The sequence below is a fragment of the Calypte anna genome, chromosome W (genome assembly GCF_003957555.1).
Source record: "Calypte anna isolate BGI_N300 chromosome W, bCalAnn1_v1.p, whole genome shotgun sequence".
NCBI lineage: Eukaryota > Metazoa > Chordata > Aves > Apodiformes > Trochilidae > Calypte > Calypte anna.
The window spans coordinates 25912602-25931336 of NC_044276.1; the positions used below are offsets into that span (position 1 = coordinate 25912602).

The 18735-nt window shown below is 45.0% G+C and overlaps 1 protein-coding gene across 1 annotated transcript in view; it reads right to left on the minus strand.

The window, feature by feature from the left end:
• LOC103531539 (transcription factor RFX3) overlaps positions 1-18735 on the minus strand; it is a 126439-nt gene that overhangs the window by 62183 nt on the left and 45521 nt on the right. The window lies entirely within an intron of this gene.

Sequence of the window (18735 nt, forward strand, 5' to 3'; positions counted from 1 at the left end):
CTAGAGAGAAGCCATGATGCTTCACTGCTGTGGAGCAGAAAGAAGCAGGAGGAAGTCTTAGGGGACAGAGGTTAATGAGAGTACAAGACGCACAAATCTAAACAACCCACTAATTAATCCATAACTGACCAACATCTTTAGCAGTAGTAGTAAATGACCACTTGAATAACTGATTAAACAGAATGTTCATGGTCTTGTGTTTAGAAAACTAGCCTGAATGCATCTTTTTCACCAAACAAGTCACTGTGCTCAGAAGATTTGAATAAAAATGTCAGGCCTGTATGATTAAAAGGTCAGACTAGATGATTTAATATTCCAATATAACATAAAGATCCATGAATTTCTGATTTTTTAGTCTGAAGCAATTTGTTAATCCTAGGACAAATCCAGCTGCATAAAAATGGTGCTGCCAATTATCAGAGTGGTAAGGGAATAGAAAAGGAAAAAAAATACCTTTACCTGGAAGAGACTGACTATTAAAATAAATAAAATGCCACCTCAAAATGTTTTCCAAATCACAACCATTCCAGCTTAAAAAAAGGCTACGGAAGTTTACATATATATACATATTTGCTCTTAAAATGACTATCGTACTTCCACCAAAACTATATTATCATGATATGACATTATGTCAAGGTTTAACTCTGGGTCGGCAATTAAATGAATGATAGATGCTCTCTATTAACCCCTCTTCCTTCCCTGAAAGGGAAAGAGAGTAAGGCAGAGGGGCTTACAGGTTGGAAACTAAACTATACCGCTTGAATGAAAACAAAAATGATGAAAAAGAAAATAATTAAATATCTACCAATATATGCATATATATACAAACCAAATATTGCGCTCTTCCTCAAATAATGCTCCCTTCACCACCAAGGCTGCAGGGCAGGCCCTGGGAAAGTCCCAGACTTGGGTCCTGGGCTCAGTGGCAGATAGGAGCTGTATACAGGAACACATGGATTCAGGGATACATGGATCAGGATCAAAGGCAGATGAACAGACAGAATCCTCCCAGGATGCTTGCCATGGACAAAGAGCTTGACCCTCATGTTCAGTTTTATACTGAATGTGATGCATAAGGATGGAATTCTTAGTTTGATAAATTTTGGGTCACCTATACAGTCCGCTCTTCCCCACAAGAGGGTTGCAGGTGTGACACTTTTTCTTCCTTTTCATTTCCGGTGCATAAGAAGTCTGGCAGAACCAAGCAGTGGCCTTAGTTCCGCATACCATTTTCCATCAGTGACTATTATCAGTCCTAGAAGCAGACACTGACTGAAAAACATGCTGTTAATTTCAGAAAGTGCAATTAGAACAGACTTACCTGAAAAAAAAGAATTGCTAAAAGAAAATTGGTTCTATCCTTGCTCAAACCAGGACACATTGCTACTGGATTTCTTTATTTGTGTCTGTCATTCTTTTTTTCTACTCTATTATTGGACGGTTTATTTTAGGAAGGTTCAATGCTTTCTTTTATATCAGGAGAATGCTTAGCACATTGTACTTAGTACCAGAAGTATTATTAAGTCATTAATAAGTATTTATTATTATTTAATTAATTTTTTAAAGCATTTATTTTCATATATATATATATTTACATCGCTAGATTCCAAGGGGGAAGGCGATAAAACTAGGTCTGCTAGGAATAAGTCTGGGGGAAGCATGCCAGGCTTCGTAGGATGGTGTGCTTGCTCTGCCATCTCAGTTGAAATGGGGGACAGAGAAACAATGGGAAACAAACAGGCAAGGGTTATTGATGGTTTAGAAATGATAGGAACACCTGAGAAGGGTCAGGCAGGAATTAGGGCCCATACCCATAAAAAGATGTTGGGATCATTATCCCATCTGAAGTGCATCTATACCAATGGACACAGCATGGGCAACAAACAGTGAGAGCTGGAAGCCATGATGCAACAGGAAAATTATGACATAGTGGCTATCACAGAAACATGGTGGGATACCTCACATGACTGAAGTGCCACAACTGATTGCTACAAGCTCTTCAGGAGGGATAGAGGCAGTGGGGTGGCCCTGTATATTAAGAATTGTTATGAATGTCTAAAACTTGAATTTAGTGATGACAAGGTTGCATGTATTTGGATCAGGATTAGGGGTAAGGCCGACAAGGCTGATATCACTGTGGGAGTCTGCTATAGATCTCCCAATCAGGGCAATAAGGTGTACAAAAAGTTCAATAAACACCTGGGTGAAATCTCATGGTTGTTTGCCCTTGTTCTTGCGGGGGATTTCAACTTGCCTGATGTCTGCTGGAATTACAACATAGCAGAGCGGGAAGAGTCCCAGAGGTTCCTGGAGTATGTATAGGATAATTTCCTGACAAAGCTGGTGAGTCAACCAACCAGGGTGCCCTGCTGGACCTGCTCTTTGTAAACAGGAAAGGGCTGGTAGGATATATGATGGTTGGAGGCTACCTTGGACTCAGCAACCCTGAAATGAAAGAGTTCTTTATTCTTAGAGATACTGAGGGGGGGAGCAAAACTGTCACCCTAGACTTCTGAAGGGCAAACTTTAACTTGTTTAGTAGCCTGATGGCCAGAATCTCTTTGGAATCATTTCTGAAGGGTATAGGAGTCCGGGAAGGCTGGACGCTCTTCAATAAGTAAGTCTTGAAAGCACAGGAGCAGGCCATTCCCATGTTCTGTAAGGCAAGCCAGAGGCATAGAAGACCAGCCTGGCTAAACAGGGAGCTTTGGCTAGCATTCAGAGAGAAAAAGAGAATTTATGGTCTTTGGAGGAAGGGACAGGCCATTCACAACAACTACAAAACTGTTGTGCGGCTATGCAGGGAGGGAATTAGAAGGTCCAAAGCCCAGCTGGAAATAATTCTGTCCTCTATAGTAAAGGATAACAAGAAGGATTTCTACAAATATATTAACAATAAAAGAATGAACAGGGAGACCCTCCATACCCTGTTGGATGCAGAAGGAAACATGGTGACGGAGGATGAGGAAGAAGATGAGGTGCTTAATGAATTATTTGCCTCAGTCTTTAGTAACAGAACCAGTTATTAGAAGGAATATAACTCCTCAAGCAAGGAGACAGGGACCAGGAGCAGAATGACCTCCCCACAATTAAGGAGGGGATGATAAGTGATCTGCTACACCATACAGATGTGCACAAATCTATGGGGCTTGATGGGACACACCCAAGAGTGCTGAAAGAGCTGGTGGGATGCTCACCAAGCCACTTTCCATCATTTATCAGCAGTCCTGGCTGACTAGAGAGGTATCAGCAGATTGGAAAACTGCCAGCATAACCCCTGTATATAAGAAGGAATGGAAGGATGATCCAGAAAACTACAGGCTTGTCAGTTTGACAGGGGAAGTTGATGGAGCAGATCATCCTAAGTACCATTATGGGGTAAATACAGAGCAATCAGGTTATATGGCCCAGTCAGCATGGGTTCATGAAAGGCAGGTCGTATCTGACTACCAGATCTCATTCTATGAGAGTGATTCGATTATTGGATGAGGGAAGGGTGGTGGATGTGGTCTACCTTGACTTGAGCAAAGCCTTTGACACAGCTTCCCACAGCATTCGCCTGAAAAAGCTGGCTGCTCATGGCTTGGATGAGAACACCCTTCAATGGATAGCCAAATCCAAAGAGTTGTGTTAAATGGAGTTAAATCCACCTGGCGGACAGTCACCAGTGGTGTTCCCCTGGGCTCAGTGCTGGGGCTGCTACTGTTTAACATCTTTATTGAAGATTTGGTTATTAACTTTAATGCTAGGCTAGCAATTAACCAAATGACAGATGCTCTCTATTAATCCCCCTCCCCTCCCTAATAAAGACAGGAGAGAGAATAAGAGAGAGACTTGGAAACTAAACTACACAGCTTTAATGAAACAGTAATAATAAAAGGAAAAATTACTAAATATATACAAACATACAGAAAAATGATACCACATTCCTCCTCCCTTTCCCCCCAGTAATGCTCACATCACCACCGAGGCTGCAGGGCAGCTCTGGAAAATTCCAGGCTGGACTCCTGGAGTCAGCAGCAGTCGGGAGCTGGAGGCAGGAAAACACAGATTCAGGCTGGTATGAGTGAGGACCACAGGCAGACAAACCGACAAAATCCTCCCAGGATGCCAAAGCAAGCAGGGACAAGCGAAGAAGGACCAAAGGGAAGGGGCTCGACCCTCGTGATCCCTCACATTTATACCAAGTATTACATGTATGGAATGAAATACTACGTTTAGTCAATGTTGGTCTCCTGTCTTGTCCACTCCTCCCTAAAGGAGGGTTGCAGGTGTGACCCCTTTTTTCCCTTTCTCTTTCCGAAGCATAAGATATTCCTCAGAACCAAGCAGTGGCCTTAGTTACGCATACTATTTTCCATCAGTGACCATAAACATTGAGCATTATCAGTCCTAGAAGCAGACACAGACTGAGAAACGTGCTGTTAATTTCAGCAAGTACAGCTATTTAGAAGAGACTTAGCTGAAAGCAAAATTACAATACAAAAATTAATTCTATCCTGGCCCAAACCAGAACATTCCTGTATTTCAATTTGTGCCCATTGCCTTTTGTCCTTTCACTGGATACTAATGAAAATAGTGTGGATCTGCTTTATTTATTCGATCCCAACAGTAACTATATAAAGTAGTTTTGAAGATCTTTGTTCGTCCCCTGAATCAGTTCATGTGTGCAATGATTTCTTTACTTTTACTCTTTATTGCTGTTGATAAGCTTAGCTTGCAGTTTTTAGGGGACAGTTTTGTCAAATTTTCCCCTGAAATGTGTAGGAGGGGAAGCTTGAAAATATCTACACATTTGGGATGCAAATCAAGATACTTATGTATATATTAGACCTCAGAAGCTAGGGTATGGGGGTGGGGGGAAGGATATAAAAGCCACATGTAAGAAAAACAAACCAAACAAAAGCAGACATTAAGCTGCATTGCATTTTTTAAAACAATGTGAATTTCCAAACTAAGATTTCTGCCACAGTTCTGAAGCATGCTCAGTATATATTTTTAAGTTTTTGTAGATATCTTTATATTTGTATAAACTTTGTCTTACAGTATTCAGAACTCTAGCACTGAGCTAGAGTGCTCCGCTGCAGATTGTGCTGGCACCGGAGCTGCTTGCCTCGGTGACTGATATAGTTGCCATCATGGAAACATGGTGGGATGACTCGTACGACTGGAGTGCTGCAATGGATGACTACTAACTCTTGAGAAGAGACAGGCAAGGAAGGAGAGGCAGTGGGGTAGCCCTATATGTAAGGGAGTATTTTCATTACCTAGAGCGTAACAAAGGCGTCAATAGGGTTGAGTGTTTATGGGTAAGAATCAGGAGGAAGGCCAATAAGGCAGATATCATGGTGGGAGTCTGTTATAAAACACACAACCAGGGTGAAGAGGCAGATGAAATATTCTATAAGCATCTGTGGGAAGTCTCACAATCTCTAGTCCTTGTTCTTGTGGGGGACTTCAACGTACCAGATGTCTTCTGGACATACAACACAGCAGAGAGGGAACAGTCCCAGAGGTTCCTGAAGTGCATAGAGGATAACTTCCTTACATAGATGGTAAGGGAGCCAACTAGAGAAGGCACCCCACTGGACTTGTTTGCCAACAGAGAAGGACATGTGGGTGATGAGAAGGCTGAAGGCTGCCTTGGGCATAGAATTATTCATGAAATGATAGAGTTCTCTATTCTTGGAGAAGTAAGGAGGTAGGTCAGCAAAACCTCCACCATGGACTTCCGGAGGGCAGACTTTAGACTGTTTAAGAGCCTGGTTAACCTGATCCCCTTCTAGGACAAGGTGACACGCATATTGGAAGGACTAGGTGACACGCATATTGGATGAGGGAAAGGCTGTGGATACTGTCTACCTAGACTTTAGTAAAGCCTTTGACATGGTTTCCTACAGTATCGTCCTGGAGAAACTGACTGCTCACGGCTTGGACAATTGTATGCTTTGTTGGGAATAAAACTCTGGCTGGATGGCTGTGCTCAAAGAGTTGTGGTGAATGCATTTCAATCCAGTTGGCGGACAGTGAAAAGTGGTGTTCTCCAGGGCTCAGTATTGGGGCCAGTTCTCTTTAATATCTTTATCAATGGGGGGATCCAAGTGGACCCTCAGAAAATGTGCAGATAACACCAAGTTGGGTGGGAGCGTTGATCTGCTTGAGGGTCGGAAGGCTCTACAGAGGGACCTGGACAAACCAGGTCAACGGGGCACGGCCCAATGTATGAGATTCAACAAGGCCAAGTGTTGAGCCCTGCACTTGGGTCACAACAACCCCATGCTTTGCTACAGGCTTGGAGAAGAGTGGCTGGAAAGCTGCCCAGAGGAAAAGGACCTGGAGGTATTGGTCGATAGCCGTCTCAATATGAGCCAGCAGTGTGCCCAGGTGGCCAAGAAGGGCAACAGCATCCTGGCTTCTATGAGGAACAGCGTGGCCAGCAGGAGAAGGGAAGTGATCATCCCTTTGTACTTGGCACTGGTGAGGCCGCACCTCGAGTACTGTGTTCAGTTTTGGGCCCCTCACTACAAGAAGGACATTGAGGTGCTGGAGTGAGTCCAAAGTAGGCCAACACAGCTGGTGAAGTGTCAGAAGAACATGTCTTATGAGGAAGGACCTTGGGTTGTTTAGCCTGGAGAAAAGGAGGCTGAGGGGAGACCTTATTGCTCTCTACAACTGCCCAAAAGGTCTCTATTCCCAAGTTACAAGTGACAGAACAAGAGGAAATGGACTTAAGTTTTGCCAGGGAAGATTTAGATTAGATATTAAGAAAAATTCTTCACTAAGAGGGTTGTCAGGCACTGGAACAAGCTGCACAGACAAGTGGTGGAATATTTAAAAGATAAAAAACCAAATCCCTAAATCCCTGGAGGTATTTAAAAGACGTGTAGATGTGGTGCTTAGGGACATGGTTTATTGGCGGACTTGGCAGTGTGCTGGATTAACAGTTGTACTTCATGATCTTTAAAGTCTTTTCCAACCAAAACCATTCTATGATTCTATGTATTAGGAAGTACCACGAAAACACCTAAAGGAATTAGGGTGTGTTCCTCTAAAACAGTGACAAGGTTGATAGGCCCACTGAAGTGCCTCTGCAGCAAATCACACAGCATGGGTAACAAACAGGAAAAGATGGAATCCACTGTGCAGCTTGAAAGCTATGATCTAAACACCATCACTGAAATGCAGTGGGGCAAACTGCACGACTAGAGTGCTGCAATCGATGGCTATAAACTGTTCAGAAAACACAGGCAAGGGGGTTGCCCTCTATGTAAAAAAATTACATATTACATATATATTACATAATTGAGTGCACAGAGCTGTTTCTGAAAAACAGCAATGAACAGGCTGAGAGCTTATGTGTTGAAAATAAGGGAAAAGCCAACAAAGGAAACCTTATGGCTGGTATTTACTACAGGCAACCTGATCAAGGGCAGAATGTCGATGAAGCATTCTTGTTCCAACAACAGGAAGCATCACGCTTGCAAGCTCCAATCTTCCTGAGGGACTTCAGTCACCCTGACACTGTCAATCTCTCTTCCCACATCTCTTGAGTGGATGGACCTCAAGGCAGGGAAAGGGACTGGGGGGAAAGAAGTTCCCATCATCATAGGAGAGGATCAGCTCAGAAACCATCTGAGGAACCTGAGCATACACAAATCCATGGGACCCGACAAAATGCATGCCACGATCCTGAGGGAATTGTAGGTCCAGAGGGCTGATGTAGTTGCTAAGCCATTCTCCGTCATATTTGAGAAGTCATGGCAATCAGACTACGTCCCTGGTGACTGGAAAAAGGGTAACAAGGAGGACCCTGGAAATTACAGACCAGTCAGCATCAATTCCATGCCTTATAAGATCACGGAGCAGATCCTCCTGGAAGACATGCCAAAACACATGGAAGAGAGGAAGGTGATTAGAGACAGCCAGCATGACTTCATCAAGGACAGATCATGCCTGACTAATCTAGTGGCCTTCTATGATGGAGCAATTGCATTAGTAGACAAGGGAAGACATACAGATGTCATCTACTTGGACTTCTGTAAGACCTTTGGTACAGCCCCCCCCAACAGTCTGGCTGCTAAATTGGAGAGAGATGGGTTTGATGGATGGACTGCTAGATGGATAAGAAACTGGCTGGTTGGCCACATCCAAAGAGTTACAGTCAATGACTCAGTGTCCAAGTAGAAACCAGTGATGAGTGGTGTCCCTCAGGGGTCCATACTAGGACCCGTACCGTTTAATATCTTCATCAACGACACAGACAGAGGGATGGAGTGCACCCTCATCAAGTTTGCAGATGATGCCAAGCTGAGTGATGCAATTGAAAAAAAGGGAAAAGATTGGACTGATACTTGTTGAAGATGGTCACCTGACCAATAGAGATGAAGACAAAGCAGAGGCATGCAATGTTTTGGATTTTTTTTTTTTCCCCCCTCATTCTTTAATAATACAGATAGACCTTGGGCTGCCTAGTGCCCTGAGTCAGAGGAGCACAAGTGTGGGAACAGTATCTTTCCATTTGTGGACACTGAAATTGTAAGGGATCAGCTGTATCAGCTGAATGTTCACAAGTCCATGGGGCCTGATGGGATTCATCCCAGAGTACTAAAGGAGCCTCAACTATCCTTGTATCTAGCAAAGCTCTTCTTGATACTGTAAATGGCACCTTCTGCCATGGTGACTTCAAGTGAATCACAGAACCATAGAATAGTTGAGTAGTTGAGGTTAGGAGGGATCTCTGGAGATTGTCTAGTCCAAACCCCCTCCTATTCCATGCTCAAAGCAGGATCAAACAGAGCAAGTTGCTCAGGGCATTGCCCGGACAGGTTTTGAATATGTCCAGGGATGGAGACTCCACAATGACTCTGGGCAATCTGGTCTAGTGTTTGACCACCCTTAGAGTAAAAAAAAAAAAAAAAAGAACCATTTTCTTCAGTCTATTTTCTATGTTTCAGTTTGTGCCCATTCCCTCTTGTCCTGTCGCTGGGCACCACTGAGAAGAGTTTGGTTCAAATACACCCACAAAAATACACACTTTCAATACACCCTTCCTCTACTGGATATTTATATACATTGATAAGATTCCCCCCTGAGCCTTCTGTTCTCCAGGCTAAACAATCCCAACTCTCTCAGCATCATCTCCTATGGGAGATGCTTCAATCCCTTCATCACTACAGTGGCTCTTTGCTGAACTTGCTAAAGTACGTCCATACCTTTTCTTGTACTGGGGAGCATATTCTTGTACTGAACATATTACTCCAGGTGTGGCCTCACCAGTGCTGAGTGGAGAGAAAGGATCACCTCCCTCAGCCTCCTGTTAACACTGTTCCTAATGCAGCCCAGGATACCATTGGCCTCCCTTGCTGCAAGGGCACATTACTGGCTCACATTCAGCTCGTTGTCCACCAGGACCTCCATGTCCTTTTCTGCAAAGCTGCTTTCCCACTAGTCAGTCCCTAGCCCATACTGGTGCATTGTGTTATTCCCCCCTTCAGCCTGTTTTCAGTCCACCTCACTGTCCGCGTATCTAACCTGTATTTGTCAGCTTGTCTTTGAGGATGTTATGGGAGACAGTGTTGAAAGCCTTGCTAAAGTCCAGGTAAACAGCGTCTGCTGCTCTCCCCTCCTCCACCAAGATAGTTGACTCATTGTAGAAGGCTTATCAGGCATGATTTCCCATTCTTAAGTACATGCTGATTCCTACCAAGCACCTTCTTTGGAAATGGCTTCCAGGATGATTTTCTCCATCACCTTCTAAGGAAGAGAAGTGAGGCTGACCAGCCTGTAGTTCCCCAGATCCACCTTCTTTCCCTCCTTGAAGACTGCAGTGTCATTTGCTTTCTTCCACTCCTCAGGAACCTCGTCTGATCACCATGAACATTCAAAGATAATTGAGAGTAGCCTCACAATGACACCAGCCAGCTCCCTCAGTACTCATGGGTGCATCTCATCAGGTTCTATGGACTTGGGCATCTTCAATTTATTTAAATATTTCCCTAACTGGGTCCTCCTCTATTGAGGAGAATTCTTCCTTGCTGCAGACTTCCCCTCTAGTCTCAGAGACCTGGGATTCCTGAAGGCAATCCTTACCAGTAAAGACTCAGGTGTAGAAGGCATTCAGTACCTAGGCTTTTCCCATGTTCTTTGTCATCAGGTTCTCTGTCCCATTCATCAGCAGGCCTACATTTTCCCTAGTCTTCATTTTGCTGTTGATGGACCTGTAGAAACCCTTAATGTTCCCCTTCACATCCCTCACCAGTTTCAACTTTGGTAACCCCATCTCTGCACACCTGGGCAGTGTCTTTGCATTCCTCCTGGGTCATTTGCCCCTTTTTTCAGCTCCTTTATGCTTCCTTTTCACGTTTGAGTTTAGTCGGGAGCTCCTTGTTTGTCTGCGCAGACCTGTCACCTTTGCTTGATTTCCTGCTCATTGCAATGGACCATTCTTGAGCTTGGAGGAGGTGATCCTGAAATATCAAACAGGTCTCCTAGAGCCCCTCTACTCTCTAGGACCGTCTTCCGTGGGATTCTTTCAAGCAGGTCCCTGCACAGTCCAAAGTCTGCGTTCCCAAAATTTGGAGTTATGATCCTTCCATTTGCCTTGTTCCCTCCTCTCAGGATTCACAACTCCACCATCTCAACCAGTTTGTAAGAACTCTAAGAAAAGCTTCCTTGTTTGTAAGAACTGCACTATCTTGCCCAAGATGACTCTGTTTTGCCTGTGACGGTGCTTGCTGAATGATGTCCCTGTCCTTATCTTGACCCATGAGCTTTTCAGTGCATATTTCTCCCCTGTTCCATTGAGAAGGGGGAATGATAAGAGCAGCTGGGTGGGCACCTGTTGGCCAGCCAAGGTCAACCCACCACAAGACTTCATCTACTTCTTCCTGATCAGGCAGTCTCTATCAGATACCCACAACATCACCCACATTGGTATGCCATCTAACCCGGACCCTTGAGCTCTCAACTGGCGTATTATCCATCTCTAGGCAAAAGTCTATGCATTCCAGCTTCCCTTTCATACAGCACCTTCTTGGCTTGTTTTCCCTAAAGATTCTGTATCGATCCATTGCAGCACTCCAGTTGTGTGAACCATCCCACAATATCTCTGTGATCCCTGAAATCATAGCCCCGCAGTTGCTCACAGACATCTAATTCCTCCTATTTTCCCCCATGTTGCGTGCATAAGTGTGCAGGCACTTCAGAGAGGCACCCAGTCATACCAGTTTCCCCAAAAGGTCATGAAAGCTTTCTCATAATTCTGATCTCCTGACACTTTCTTAGTTACGTGCGTGTGCTTGAAGTGGTCCGCTTTCAACATGGTTTTGATGATTATGAGGTCCCTCCTGTTTGCCCCACATCCTTTGCTTTCCCATCTACTCCATGACTTCCTCGCTTGACTGTTGGTCACTCCTTCCCCATCATTCCTAGTGTAAAGCTCTTCTTACCAGATTGGCCAGCCTGTTGGTAAAGTTGTTTGTGCCCCACTTGGTCATGTGGATCCTGTTTCTTCCTAGCAGTCCTTCGTCCTCAAAGAGGATCCCATGGTCCTAGTGGCACAAAGTCTATTTGGAAGCCAGTAAATAGTGGTGTACCCCAGGGGTCAATACTGGGTCCAATACTGTTCAAAGTCTTCGTTAGTGATCTGGATGATGGAACATGGCGTACCCTCAGCACGTGGGCAGATGAGACAAAACTGGGAAGAGTAGCTGATACATCAAAAGGTTGTGCTGTCATCCAGAGTAATTTTGACAAGATGGAGAAATGGGCTGACAGGAATCTCATGCGGTTCAACAAGGGGAAGTGCAATGTCCTGCCCCTGGGGAGGAACAACCCCACGTACCAGTACGTGCCAGGGGAGACGGCCAGCTGGAAAGCAGCTTTACGGAAACGGACCTGTGCGCACTGGTGGATACCAAGTTGAAGATGAGCCAGCAGTGTGCCCCTGCCGCAAAGAGGGCTAATGGTATCCTGGGCTGCATTAGGCAAAGTATTGCCAGTAGGTCCAGGTAGGTGATCTTTCCCCTTTATTCAGTTGAGTGCTGTGTCCAGTCCTGGGCTCCCCAGTACAAGAGAGACTGGAGAGAGTCCAATGAAGGGCCATGAATTGGCACTGCTTAACTGTCCTCAAGGTGAAAAGAAAATTCTCATATCAAGTCAGGACCTCTTCTTTTTTCAGTTTATGCCCAGTGCCTATCACTCTTCTGCAATGCATCACTGTGAAGGATCTGACTCCTTCTTCTTGATACCTTCTTGAAAGGCTGCTATTTGGTCCCCTCTAAACTTTCTCTTTTTCAGGCTGATCAAATCTAGTTCCCTCAGCCTCTCCTCATAGGGTATGTGCTCTAGCCCCTGACCATGACAGTGGCCCTCTAGTGAACTTGCTCCAGTTTATCAACATCCTTCTTGTATTGGCAGGGATCCAAACCTAGACTGGATAAGTCTCTGAGCCTATAAATGCATTAGATCTCAATGTGGAATATTTAAATACTGAGGATGCAAAAGGTTTCAAGAGAGACACCTTGTCATCTTTTTCATTTTATTTTTACTCTTTAACGTTTAGGTGCCTTGACCCAAGCCATTTGCAATTTTGCAAAAAGTTTGCAGATGATGCCAAGCTGAGCGATGCAATTAATTCCCTTACATCCTTTCATCCAGCGGAACCTTGACAAGCTTGAGGAGTGGGACTGTGCAAACCTCGGTTGAACAAGGCCAAGTGCAAGGTCCTGCACCTGAGTCAGGGCTATCCCTAGTATCAGTACTGACTGGGGATGAATGGATTGAGAGTAGCCTTGAAGTAAAGGACTTGGGGGTACTGGTGGAAGAAAAAAGTGTACATGATCTGGCAATGTGCACTTGCAGCACAGAAAGCCGATTGCATCCTGGTCTGTATCAAAAAAAGTATGGAGAGCATGTTGAGGGATTTGATTCAACCCCCCTTCTCTGGAGTCCCCAACACAGAAGGACATGGAAATGTTGGAGCAGGTCCAGAGGAGGCCCATGAACATGATCAGAGGGCTGGAGCACCTCTCCTATGAACAGGATGAGAGAGTTGGGGTTGTTCAGCCTGGAGAAGAGAATGTTTAATGGAGTCCTTATTGCAGCCTTTCAATATTTAAAGGAGGGTTATAAGACAGAATCATAGAATCATAGAATCGACTGGGTTGGAAGGGACCTCTGAGATCATCAAATCCAACCCTTGATCCACTACCGCTGCGGTTACTAGACCATGGCTCTGAGTGCCACATCCAGTCTCTTTTTAAATATCTCCAGGGACGGAGAATGCACTACTTCCCGGGGCAGCCCATTCCAATGTCTGATCACCCTCTCCGTAAAGAAATTCTTTCTAATATACAACCTAAACCTCCCCTGGCACAACTTGAGACCATGCCCTCTTGTCTTGCTGATAGTTGCCTGGCAAAAGAGACCAACCCCCACCTGGCTACAACCTCCTTTCAGGGAGTTGTAGAGAGTAATGAGGTCTCCCCTGAGCCTCCTCTTCTCCAGGCTGAACAGCCCCAGCTCTGTCAGCCTCTCCTCATAGGGTCTGTGCTCGAGTCCCTTCACCAGCCTGGTTGCCCTCCTTTGGACCTGCTCCAGGACCGCAATATCCTTCCTGAACTGGGGGGCCCAGAACTGGACACAGTACTGGAGGTGTGGCCTCACCAGTGCTGAGTACAGGGGCAGAATCACTTCCTTGGACCTGCTGGCGACGTTGTTCCGGATACAAGCCAGGATGCCATTGGCCTTCTTGGCCAACTGGGCACACTGCTGGCTCATGTTCAGCTTCCTGTCAATCCACACTCCCAGGTCCCTTTCTGCCTGGCTGCTCTCCAGCCATTCTGTCCCCAGCCTGTAGCGCTGCATGGGGTTGTTGTGGCCAAAGTTCAGGACCCGGCACTCGGCCGTGTTAAACCTCATCCCGTTGGCATCAGCCCAACTCTCCAGTCTGTCCAGGTCCCTCTGCAGAGCCCTCCTGCCTTCCAGTTGATCGACACTCCCCCCCAGCTTAGTGTCATCTGCAAATTTGCTGATGATGGACTCAATCCCCTTATCTAAATCATCAATAAAGATATTAAACAGAACTGGGCCCAACACTGATCCCTGGGGGACACCACTAGTGACCGGCCGCTAACTGGATGCAGCACCGTTCACCACCACTCTCTGGGCCCAGCCCTCCAGCCAGGTCCTAATCCAGCACAGACTGCCCCTATCCAAGCTGTGGGCTGACAGCTTTTTTCAGGAGGATGCTGTAGGAGACGGTGTCAAAGGCCTTGCTGAAGTCCAGGTATACCACATCCACAGCCTTCGCCTCATTCACCAGGCGGGTCACCTGATCATAAAAGGAGATCAGGTTGGTCAGACAGGACGTGCCCTTCCTAAACCCGTGCTGGCTGCGTCTAATCCCTTGTCCATCCTGTAGGTGCTGTGTGATTGCACTGAGGATGATCTGCTCCATAACCTTGCCAGGCACTGAGGTCAGGCTGACAGGCCTGTAGTTTCCCGGGTCCTCCTTCCAGCCCTTTTTGTGTATTGGCGTGACATTCGGCAACTTCCAATCATCTGGGATGTCCCCAGTGAGCCAGGACTGTTGGTAGATGATAGAGAGAGGCTTGGCAAGCTCTTCTGCCAGCTCCCTCATCACCCTTGGGTGGATCCCATCTGGTCCCATAGATTTGTGGGGATCCAAGCAGCTCAGTAGGTCACTGACTGTTTCTTTCTGGATTACAGGGGTGCTGTTCAGATTCTTGTTTCTTTCTACAAGCTCCAGAAGCCAGATGTCCTCAGGACAACCTGTCTTACTGTTGAAAACTGAGGCAAAGAAGGTGTTAAATACCTCAGCCTTTTTTCATCTTTGATACCTATATTCCCGTCCATGTCCAGTAGAGAATGGAGGTTTTCCCTGAGCCTCCTTTTGCTATTGATGTATCTGTGGAAGGACTTTTTGTTATCCTTCACAGAGGTGGCGAGATTCAGTTCAAGTTGTGCCTTTGTCTCTCTAATTTTCTTTCTACACAACCTAACTATATTCCTAAATTCTTCCTGAGTAGTTAGCCCTTTTTTCCAAAATCAGTAGGCTCTCTTCTTTACCCTAATTTCTTTCAAAATCTCCCTGTTCAGCCAGACCAGTCGTCTTCCCCTCCGGCTCGCCTTTCGGCACACTCAGCCTGCTCCTGTGCTTTCAAAACTTGCTTCTTGAAGTACGTCCATCCCTCCTGGACCCCTTTGTTTTCAAGGGCTGTTTCCCAGGGTACACTCTGAACTAGTCTTCTGAATAGGCCAAAATCTGCCCTCTGGAAGTCCAACGTAGAGGTTTTATTGACGGCCCTCCTTGCATCCCTGAGTATTGAAAACTATTATTTTGTGATCACTGTGTCCCAGGCGTCCACCAACCACCACATCTCCCACCAGCCCCTCTCTGTTTGTGAACAGGAGGTCTAGCGGGGCTCCATCCCTGGTAGGCTCATTTACCAGCTGGAGCAGGAAATTATCCTCTATACACTCTATGAATTTCCTAGACTGCCTCCTCTCTGCTGTGTGGAGTTCCCAGCAGACGTCCGGCAGGTTAAAGTCACCCACGAGAACAAGGGCTGACAATTTTGAAACAACCACCAGCTGCTTGTAGAATAATTCCTCACCCTCATCATCCTGATTGGGTGGTCTGTAACAGACTCCCACCAGGATATCAGCCTTGTTGGCCTTCCCCCTGATTCTGATCCACAGGCACTCCACCTTATTGTTACTGACTTCAACTTCTACAGAGTCAAGAGACTCTCTAACATACAGGGCTACCCCTCCACATCTCCTACCCTGCCTGTCCCTTCTGAAGAGCCTGTAGCCATCCATGGCAGCACTCCAGTCATGGGAGTCATCCCACCACATTTCTGTGATAGCTACTACATCATAGCTTTCCTGCTGGACGATGGCTTCCAGCTCCTCCTGTTTGTTGCCCATGCTGCGTGCATTGGTGTACAAGCACTTCAGCTGGGCTGCTGATTTGGCTCTTAACTTGGGCTGTCCACCCTTGGGCTTCTTTCTGGAGAGCCCGGTTTCAACCCCATCCCCCTTCAAATCTAGTTTAAAGCCCTCCTTATCAGCCCTGCCAACTTATAGGCTAGAGTCCTTTTGCCCTTGCTAGATAGATGAAGCCCTTCTGGTTTGAAGAGACTAGGTTTGATGAAATTCGGTCCATGATCAAAAAACCCAAAGTTCCGCCGGTAGCACCAATCCCTTAGCCACCTATTGATATGATAGGTTTTCCTACTCCTCTCCTCATTCATCTGTGCTTCTGCAGGAATTGAGGTGAACACCACCTGTGCTCCTGACCCATCAACTAAATGACCCAGTGCCTTGAAGTCCTTTTTAATTGTCTTAGTACTTCTTCCATTAATGTCATCACTGCCAGCCTGGACTACCAACAGTGGATAATAATCAGAGGGCCGAATTATCTGGGGGAGTCTCCTACTAATATCCCTCACCCGGGCCCCAGGAAGGCAGCAGACCTCCCTGTGGGATGGGTCCGGTAGACATATAGGGCCCTCAGTTCCCCTCACAAGGGAATCACCAACTACAACTACCCTTCTTTTTTTCTTTGTAGCTATAGTTGTAACCCGCCTGGTAGACAGGGGGGTGAATAGGAGACCTTCCAGACAGATCTTCCTCTTGTCTTTCCTCTGCCTGATTCTCTGAGTCCAGGGCCTTATATCTGCTCTCTAAAGGCACCTGGGGAGATGGTGGGGGTTTGGAGGGGATTCTTTTGCCTCTCCGATGAAGGACCTGTTTCCATTCCCTCCCATCCACCTTCTGGACTTCTGGAGAGACTTCTTACCAAGGCCTATAGCGACAGGACAAGGGGCAACAGTCTTAAACGGAAAGAGCATAGATTTAGATTGGATATAAGTAAGAAAATCTTTACAGAGAGGGTGGTATGAAACTGGAACACATTCCCTAGGGATATTGTGGGTGCCCCCTCCCTATAAATGTTCAAGGCCAGTTTGGATGGGGCTTTGAGAAACTTGGTTTAATGGAAGGTGTTCCTGCCCATGCAGGGGGGTTGGAATTAGATTATTATTTGGGTCCGTTCCGACCCAAATCATTCTGTGGTTCCATTAAAAAATAATTATGAAAGTAATTTTGCATTTCCCAGTTTATAAGCATGAAATGCACTTTAATGTATTGTAATGACTCATTTATATAACTATGCACTATATATAATACCTCAAAAATACCTCAAAAATGGTAGGAAAGCTATATAATGGTTGAAACACATTTTTGTAACTTTATTTTATTTTTATCTGTATTCATTAAAAACTAGATATAGACAAATAAAATAATTCAAAACATCCTAATTAACAGTTTTTATTTAACACATGAAGCAAGTGCAGATAGTGAAAGATATGTACCTTAAATTTCATTTGCATGACATTGCTTTTAGAATGAGCATAAAATGGGCTTTACTTACTGTCCTGGTTTGCTGGGACAGAATTATAAAATAATTTTTCTGTTTAGAGAAACTGTAGTTTAGAGATACTGCAGAGTCCAATTCTGTGAGAACCAAAGAGATAAGATGCTCTGGTATGCAAGTTTCCGTAATGGTGAAGGTCAGAAGTAATTTTGAAACATGCGCGTGCAGTGGTCTAGGAGGGGCAAAGCCCAGGGCAGATGACCTGAACTGTCCATCCAAAGTATTCCATACCATAAATATTATCCTCACTTTAAATGGGGAAGTTTGCTGGGATGTTTGGGGGGCTTCTACCATGGCTGCCTCCCTGAGAGGGTCCTGTCCATCTCGTCAATTATCCTGTGCCTGAGGCGTACTCCTCTTGCTGTGACCACTGCATTCTTGCTGGAGCTGTTGTGCCTACAGTGTTGGGCATTCAGCCTTCACTGCTAGAAGCATGCAGCTCATGACTACTATCTGGAGCTGAGTATAATTTATATCTTATATTAGCACTGGGGCCAATATTAGTTCATTATTATTATCCTATTAAATGTTTTCATTTTAACCCATGGGTGTCCTTTCTTTTCACCAATTCTCCCTCCCGGCTGCAGTCAGGTTATAGACCAACTGTCCAAACCACGACAGTTATTTGGCACCCAATGTGGATTTGCAGTTATTTGGGGCCCAGCTTATCTGTGAGAACCATATAACTTTACTCTGGGAGTCTTGATGGGTTGAAGTTTTAAACATATTTGAGCAGCTTTTTTGTGAGCAATCATTGTGTTAGAGAGGCTGGAACTGTTGTCAGGAGTTCTCTAGTATTTCTTTAAAGAACTGTTCAGAGTTGTAGATGTTACTGCAGTTTGTTAGGAGTGTTGCAGGGTTTATTGCTTCTGGGCATGGGGTTATGGGACAACTATGTGTTGGTGTGAGGTAAAAATAATTACTTTGTTTAATTTCAGAGTATATATTATAATACAATTCGTTATAAATATTGAAATATTTAATTTTGGAAAAATAAATTCTAGTTTCTAATTTTAGCTGAAAATGTTAATCATCTTTTAATTTGCAAAAAATTGATATGGAGTTTCAATACCAGTGAAATAATTCTAGGATATCAAAGCTCAAAGTCTACCACTGTTTCTGCATTACTTGAAATTTGCTTATGTCTTCCGATTGCATGTCATCTACACTTTGATCCTACACTAAATTGCTTCACTTATTGAATTATATAATCAGTTTATAAAACTAAACTTATGACATGATAAGTTGTTGTTATTTCTTTTTTAAATTAT